The sequence below is a fragment of the Lytechinus variegatus genome, chromosome 13 (assembly GCF_018143015.1).
Source record: "Lytechinus variegatus isolate NC3 chromosome 13, Lvar_3.0, whole genome shotgun sequence".
NCBI classification, from domain to species: Eukaryota; Metazoa; Echinodermata; class Echinoidea; order Temnopleuroida; family Toxopneustidae; genus Lytechinus; species Lytechinus variegatus.
Window position 1 is genome coordinate 24437213 of NC_054752.1, and position 8921 is coordinate 24446133.

The following is an 8921-nucleotide window of genomic DNA, read 5'->3' on the forward strand; positions in this document are numbered from 1 at the left end:
GGCCATTAGTCTATGAATAAAACAAACAGCATTGTCAATGATATAAAGGCGAATGACTTAAAGGGAAATGCAAGTTATGCAACACTACACTCATGAAAGCGCAGTGTCTATCTGGTCACTCCGGGGCAAATTAGGGCGCTTTGGGGCGTCATCCCACTCAAAGAACCGAGGGGAAAAGTAAGCGGGGGGGGGGGGGGGGTAAAAAGAAAGAGAAGTAAAGGAAAAGGGTAGTATTATGGAACTATGCCCAAGATTTACATAAGTTTTCGAGAAGATAGTAAAGAGTTATATGAACGAAACTTTTATTATCACACTATTCTTTTTTTTTTTTTTTTTTTTGGGGGGGGGGGGGGGTTGTTCATCTTTTGTTTCTCCCTTTTCTGTGGTTTAGCAATCATATGGAGCAGTCGGTTACACTTCGTAATTCCGAAGGTTCGTTATTCCGAAACATGTAAATTGCCTATACCTCGATCGATGTTCGTTAATCCGAAAACGTAAAAGGGTTCGTTAACCGGAACATTTGTGGCGTAATTCCGAAGGTTCGATAATTCGCAAACGAAATAAGGTTCGTTGTTCCGAAGGTTTGTTAATCCGAAAACAAAATAAGGTTCGTTGTTCCGAAGGTAAGTCCGAAAATGAAATAAGGTTCGTTAGTCATTACGTTTTCGGACTAACGAACCTTCGGAATTACGAACCTCATTTCGTTTTCGGATTAACGAATCTTCGGAATTACGAACCTCACTTTATTTTCGGATTAACGAACCTTCGGAAATACGAACCTATGGAATAACCGAACCTTCGGAATAAAAAAAGCTTCGGAATTACGAATGTATGCGGGAGCAGTCGCAAGGGAATTAGGGGCCAGTGACCTTTAACGCCACCCTTCAATTAAAAAGGAAGTTCACCCTGAAGAAAAGTTTGCTTTAAAACAGAAAAAAAAGTTGGTGAATTAAAGGTGTGAGGAAAGTCCATCAAAGATTATGAAAGTTATTAGATTTTTTAAATTATTATTTGTGACGTCATAAACGAGCAGCTGCCCCGTATGTCATGCAATATAGGTTTATAGGAACGGGTGTGAAATGATTTGTCTATTGATATACTGAAGGTATCGTAAAAAAGATTTTCAACTTTCTGAGAAAATTACATTTCACTGATTTTTTAACATACGATATGTGGGAAAGCTGATCGCATATGACGTCACAAATCAAATAATTAAAATTCTAATAACTTTTTGTATTCTCTGATGGATTTTTCGTTTACTATACTAGTAATATTATAAACAAGATAATAAGGATTGCGTGTACAGGGAAAAAGAACAAGGAAATAATAACAAAATAATATGACTTTGGCAATGATTGGTCCGTTAAGTCGGTCAGGTACGAGAAGGACAGGAGAGAGAGAGAGAGAGGGGGGGGGATAAAAACAGAGAAAGGGTGTAATTAGAGAGAGAGGGTGGGGTCACCTGGGCATCATCAGCGCAGGAGATGTATATTTTTTTTTGGGGGGGTGGGGCGGGACAATAATTGTTTATTGATGTTTATCTTCTGCTCTGACGGGGCTGACGCCCATGGGGGGGAGAAAGGACGGGTGTTTTGTAAACCATAACTCACTTTCAGAAATTTGTTTAACCAACCCCATGTTGATTAAAATATAAACCTTCAAACTGTTGGTTAAAAAGACAAGTCTCTTTGCATGTTATTTTGTGTTAACCATTAAAAGTTAGTCGAATTATATCTTAAGAAATTTCCGAGGGAGCATTATCTTAGCGCGAGAAACGTGTGTAAGTGGGCCTGTTTGAATAGTTCAAATGATCATTCGATTCATTCGCATTCCACGCCTGTATACAAAATCGAAAGAATGTAGAAACACAATAGATTTAGTGACTTCAAATAGTTCTCTTTGTCCGGCTCTCGGAGTTTATGTACTCAACATGTGTAATGCCTTGGAATGAATAGAGCATGGAGAAAAGTTGAATAAAACGCATTAGCTTTGAATTCTATACCAGGAATCTATGTTAAATGCATTGAGTGTTTACCAAAGGGAAAATCCCAAAGAGCCCCAAGCCCCCCATCTATACGCTCTTACTATTCAGCACAAACGAAACGGGGCAAGTTGTACACTAAATTCTTCAATACCTAATATGCAAGGCCTTTTTGGTGTAAAGTAAAAAGAAAATCCCAAAACAGAAATAAGGATTGAGGAAATACATTGATAGAAATAATTTTAACTAAACTTACAAAAACGGACTTTTCCTTGAAATGACTGTGTATATAAATTCACAAAATCGACGTCATTCGTTGGGTCACTAGTTACAATATTTGTTTGTACATATAGTACAGCGGTGAACCAACACTTGCGAACAATTAAAACAGACAATAGAGAAAATGTCCAACCGAGTAATCAGAATTTGATAGACAGTTCGTGACACGTTTATTTACATAATTGAATTTATGACGAAATCTCACTGCCAAGTACATTTACATGAAAAATATTTTTACTCATTTTTAAGGGTATATTAAGAGAGCTGGTAAGTTTTAGCATTTCAATCTATCTCACCATTAATAGTGATATCAGATAGATTGGATCTGATTATCATATTATTGCCATAGTAAAAAAAAAAAATCAAGAGGACTAATACAATAAACCGTGGGGGCATACATTGCAAATGGGGCCACATTTCTAATGTATATATATAAATATCGCGAGTTATTTTTTTTACATTTAAAAAATACGATTTTGAGATAGATTTCGAAATATTTAGAAAAGATCATACCTTGATTTCCTTTTCTTTTCTTTACTTTTTTTTGTAGTGGATCCTTTGTTGCGGGGGGGGGGGGGGGCTGCGCACAGTGGCGGATCTAGCCATGTTAAACACATTGGCCCGTATTCTGAAGTCGGGTTTAACTTAAACTCGATTTAAAGTTGTGGTTTAAGTATGGAAAGCCAATTGTTACATAAATCACCAATAGTAGAGATATACTATTTCAGCTCATCTGGCTCTTTAATCATTCATAATTGTCTAGGAAGTATAAATAGATAATTGTCGTCACCATCGATGAATCAGGAAAGAGCACAGTAAACATAAGAAACATACAACTTAATAAAAATGTTGACACTTTTGGCTTCCCATAATTTTAGCACAGAGTTAGACTGTGGTCTAAAGGCGCTGTCACACCTTGGCGTTTTAGACAGCGTATGCCCGACGTATGAGGAATTTGGCGAATACGCTGGCGTACGTCGAATACGTTACGGGTAAGTTTTGCATACGTTGAGAGTACGCTAAAACACGCTGGTATACGTCGTCATACGGCGAGGTCGTCGAAAAGTTTTGTGCAAGCACAAAATTTTTCGACGTATGCCAGTGTATGGCTCATCCCTTATAAAAATCGCCAATGGTATTTGAATGGTGCCGAATGGTAGTTTAATGGTGATCTGAATGGTAAATGGTACGCGAATGGTATTTAAGTGGTGTTTCAATGGTAAGTTCTTAATGGTTATTGGTAGTTTATTTAATGGTAAATGGTATACCATATACCCAATGGTGTCTCAGTGGTATGTGACTAATGATATGATTGGTATGATGAATGGTATACCATTTACCCAATGGTGTCTCAGTGGTATTCAATGGTGTCTCAGTGGTATGTGCTTGTAATGGTATGATTGGTATGATGAATAGTATACCATACATCCAATGGTGTCTCAGTGGTATACAATGGTGTCTCAGTGGTATTCAATGGTGTCACAGTAGTATGTGCCTGTAATGGTATGATTGGTATGATGAATGGTATACCATACACCAATGGTGTCTCAGTGGTATACAATGGTGTCTCAGTGGTATTCAATAGTGTCTCAGTAGTATATGCCTCTAATGGTATGACTGGTATAATGAATGGTATACCGGCCATATACCCAATGGTGTCTCAGTGGTATACAATGGTGTGTCAGTGGTATTCAATGGTGTCTCAGTGGTATACAATGGTGTCTCAGTGGTATTCAATGGTGTCTCAGTAGTATGTGCCTCTACAATCGTATGACTGGTATGATGAATGGTATACCATATACCCAATGGTGTCTCAGTGGTATTCAATGGTGTCTCAGTAGTATGTGCCTCTATAATGTTATGATTGGTATGGTAAATGGTATACCATATACCAAATGGTGTCTCAGTGGTGTCAAATGGTGTCTGAGTAGTATGTGCCTCTAATGGTATGACTGTATGGTATACCATATACCCAATGGTGTCTCAGTGGTATGCAATGGTGTCTCAGTGGTATTCAATGGTGTCTCAGTAATATGTGCCTCTATAATGGTATGATTGGTATCAATGGTATACCATATACCCAATATGGTGTCTTAGTAGTATGTGCCTAGTGGTATAATCATGTTGGATAATTGTAAAGCCATAGTGGCTTAGTGGTGTTTGCCTAATGAATGCCATTTGTGTTAATGGTGAATGGTATGCCCAATTGCATTACCCATTAACATAATCCCGAAGATTTAAAGAAAATATATAAAAGATTAAAAGGTATTTAGAGTTAATTAAATATTTGAGCTGTGACTTTTATGCGAGCAGCTTCCCCAAATCAAGTGTAATCGCTCATGATTGTAAACATGGTTTCTTGCATTCTTTTAAATTGTCTTTGTCCTTATAAATAAAAGGTCTATATGTGTTTAAATATTATTGATCCAGTGGTTATAATACAATATTATAAATTTGTAATATTTTACAATTGTACACATTACCTTCTAAATTTAAATATGATGCAATGGGTGCAAAAATAAAATCAATCGATCAATGAAATCTTTTTTGATAAAAAGGGTTTTAATTTTCAATTAATAAATTTTTATTCTATTTTTATAATCATTTTGCTTATTTATGGCCGCTTCTTATAAAAACTATATATGGAGTGTTCCAAGAATATATTTGCAATCAATCCCAAAATTCAAATGCAAATTTACAGGTGATGATACATTAAGTTTATAAAACATATCAATTTGGATTTTTTGATGGATCAGTTGCAAGTTTGCAATGAAAAGTATGACTCTCAATTGATTTTGGAGTCTGAAATTGATTTGCGTTCGATTGCTTCGATTGCCCATAGGTCATTATTTTGCTCAAAATGAATTCACTGTTGGTTGTCTTGGTCCCCCAACCTCTATCAAATTCCCGTCCGCAAACCCTGATTTGGTCTGTCTGCAACGTCAAAGCCCCCTCTGAACCCATTTGTACGCTATTATAGCTGCTTCCAATCATAAATTATTTCTCTCTTTTTTTTACAAATGATATTTTCAAAATTCTAATTTTATTTTTAGGCCCTAATTATTCTTTCCCACTTGTGGACGGCGTTTATAAAGAGGAGAGCTATTCTATAGAGGCCGGTCATTACTTGATTGAAATGATTTATCCATATTGTCTTGCTCCCTCACCCCTATCAAAATTCCCTGCCGCCATACAGGGTATAGTACAATGTAACAGAAAAGAAATCTACTGAATGAAATCTTAATTTCAATCATTACAAAAGCAAATTAAAAGGGAAGAGGAATGACTAAAAAAATATATATAAAGGGAAAAAAACAGGAAAAGGAAAAGGCAAAGATTAACAGAAAAGAAAAAAAAGGACAACGAAAATAAGAGAGAGAACAGGAAAAAAAGTGAAGGGATCGAATTTTTTTTTCATAGATTCCAAGATCCAAGGAAAACAGTGGCACTCATGCCATCATGGTTTGCAACCCAGAACCAATCGAGAGGAAAAATAAGACACCCCTGATTTGGTTTTAATTCACCCCCCCCCCTCCCCCCCATATGCGTTGGCAAGCAGGGCCGGTTGGCCGCTTGCTATAGCGCATATTAATTATCGCACGCACGCGCGCGCACGTCTAACCGCCAATTGCAATATTTGAAAAAGAAAACTCCGTCTACCGGGACCACCGTTTTGCTGTTGATAAGTCCGTCGATAATTCATCAAAAACTAAAGGAACACTGGTCAGATTCGGACAGCGACTTCAAAGTCATTTGTAGAAGGCTAAACAGTAAGTTCTATAACAATTTTCTTTGATTTATTTCTCAAATTGTCTCAAAATGTTAGATGTCGGTGTACTGCCACGACCACTGCACTGCCACCGCCATTGACCCGTTGGCGCTGGCCGCTGCTCTACGCCTACGGGCCGGGACGTGGCTATGACGATAGGACGATAGGAAGTGCTTACATGTATGCTTTGTGTTGGCCGAGTTTAGCTCGGCGAGCATTGAATAGATTAGTAATTCGCTCATATTGCCTGATGTTTATTGTCAATGTTTTACAAAAGCCATCTCTGAATACGTTGAATTCATGAATGAATGATTTGTTAATGCTATTGTCATGACATTCACTGAAATTGAAAACTTGCCGACAAATATTGTTTTGGGCGCTAATGCAGTTTCGCACCGGCCGATTACCAGCACACCTAATCACCAATACTTGTTACCAAATGTCATGACAAGTCTCTCAGTCACATTTCGATGTCAATATATCCACCACTTTTCAAAATATTGTGATCGGGAATGGCTGTATTTCGGCTTCGATCTCAACGTCGTTGATCGACATCGCTTCTCGCGGATCGCTTGGATTCACCGTGCACCGTAATGTTGATATGAACTGAAGTTAGCAACCAAATCATGCAAACATAGATTCGCATGCGGCATGCTGGCAGTTTGTTCGCCACATTTTCGCATGATTTGGTTGCTAACTTCAGTTCATATCAACATTACGGTGCACGGTGAATCCAAGCGATCTGCGAAGCGATGTCTACGCCGTGTCGATCAACGACGTTGAGATCGAAGCCGAAATACAGCCATTCCCGATCACGATATTTTGAAAAGTGATGGATATATTGACATCGAAATGTGACTGAGAGACTTGTCATGACATTTGGGAACATATATTGGTGATGAGGTATGCTGGTAACCGGCCGGTGCGAAACTGCATTAGCGCCTTGTTTTGGAATTAGGCCTAGGATAGGCCTAATTTGTTGTTGTTGATAGATGTTGGTAAATGAGATAAAATGGAGGTGAAACATGGTAGGGGTCCTAAAGTTAAAAAAAAATGATAAAGGCTACGCAGCCCCAATGATAAAGCTACACTGTACACACCACTCATGGCACATACTGTTTCAAAGGTGAAATGTGCACTTTGTGTGTGGAACTGTGACTGGACAGAGTGACAAATGATTCCTATTCAATTTTTCTACAGAGGCTGCAATAATTATGCAGAGAAAAGTGGCGCTAATGCAGTTTTGCACCGGCCGATTACCAGCATACCTCGTCACCAAAATTTGTTTCCAAATGTCATTACAGGTCTCTCAGTCACATTTCGATGTTAATATACCCACCGCTTTTTAAAATATTGGGAACGGCTGTATTTAGTCTTCGATCTCGATCGAGGCGTTGATCTAATCCGTAGACATCACTTCGCGGATTGCTTGGATTCGCCGTAATGTTTATTTGGACTGAAGTTAGCAAAGAAATCATGCTAACAGGTGGCGAACAAACAGCCAGCATGCGAATCTTTGGTCGCATAACTTCGGTCCATATCAACATGACGGCGAATCCAAGCGATCCGCAATATTTTGAAAAGTGGTGGCCATATTGTGTATTGACCTCAAAATGTATGTAGACAATTTCTGGTGGGGAGTTTTGCTCGAAGTTGGCTGGTGTGAAACTTGTGAAGCATTAGTGCGGGAGGGTATTCTTAGATCTTTTCATGGGGCTAGGCATATCAATTTTTAAAGTAAATTTTATCCTTTTTAAGTTTGTCCTGTGATCACATTTTATCTGTTTTTATTTACTGATAAAAACTTGCCTAAAACAATGTCTGGAATTCATCCACTGGCATATGATTGTCCATGAACAGATCCATTATTTCTCAAAGGGGGTAGTGGGGCAGATTTTCCCAAGGAAACTTTAAATAACAAGCAAACCCAAAAAGAGATCCTCACTCTTGTATGAGACAATATTTTAAATATAAATATTTGCTGTAACTTTTGAAGGGGGGGGGAACATTTGTGTAAGAAAGCCACATTTTTATCTTGCTCTCAAGGTGGGGGCACAGGCGTCCATTGCAGAAAAAGTTGCGTTTAAACGCAAGTCAAAAAATCAATCGCATGTCCCAAATGCGTGCTGTTGATTGGTTGAAAATCAAGTTGCGCATGATATTTATTGCAACTCTAAATATACAACGCACCCCAGGTCAAATGTGCCCACTTGGATCTGCTTCTGCGATTATCAATACCAGGAAAATGGAATTTATGTCATCGATTACCCTCCTTTTGAAAATTGCTGCTCTGGAAATTTGATTTCAGATGACATAGCTATTACTAGTATAAAGCATGCACAGTTATAATACAGCCTTGTCTGAACTAAGCTGAACAATATCACATTTCCTTATTATTTTCCTGAATTCTGGGCTGGTAATCAGAGATCCATGAAAAATATCATTAAAATTAAAGTTCTAAGATCATTCTTTTTCTATTACTATATTAGTATTCTATTTTTGTTTGTATCTGCACATACATGCAGATTTTACAACACTCAAATTGATTTTATTTCATTTTCAAAGTTTGGACGACGGATGCACTGGATGATAAGGTAGATGGTCCAGCCTTATCTGGGAATGACACGACGGGTGTCGAACACAGAAAACGTGCCGTGTACAAGAAAAAAATGGAGTTTATGAAAGGTATGTGTGTAAGAATTTTCTTCAGTAGAAAAAATTGCAAAGCTTCATGAGATAAAACAGATTGTATTCCTGCAGTGGCATAGCTGAAAAAAAATTAAGTATGTTGGCTGAGGGGAGGGGTGGACACTTTGTCCTCAGGTATTTATTTGTTGTGGTATTTGTCATCATTGGGGCCTCCCATTAGATAATAGGTTATTTTCTACCCAT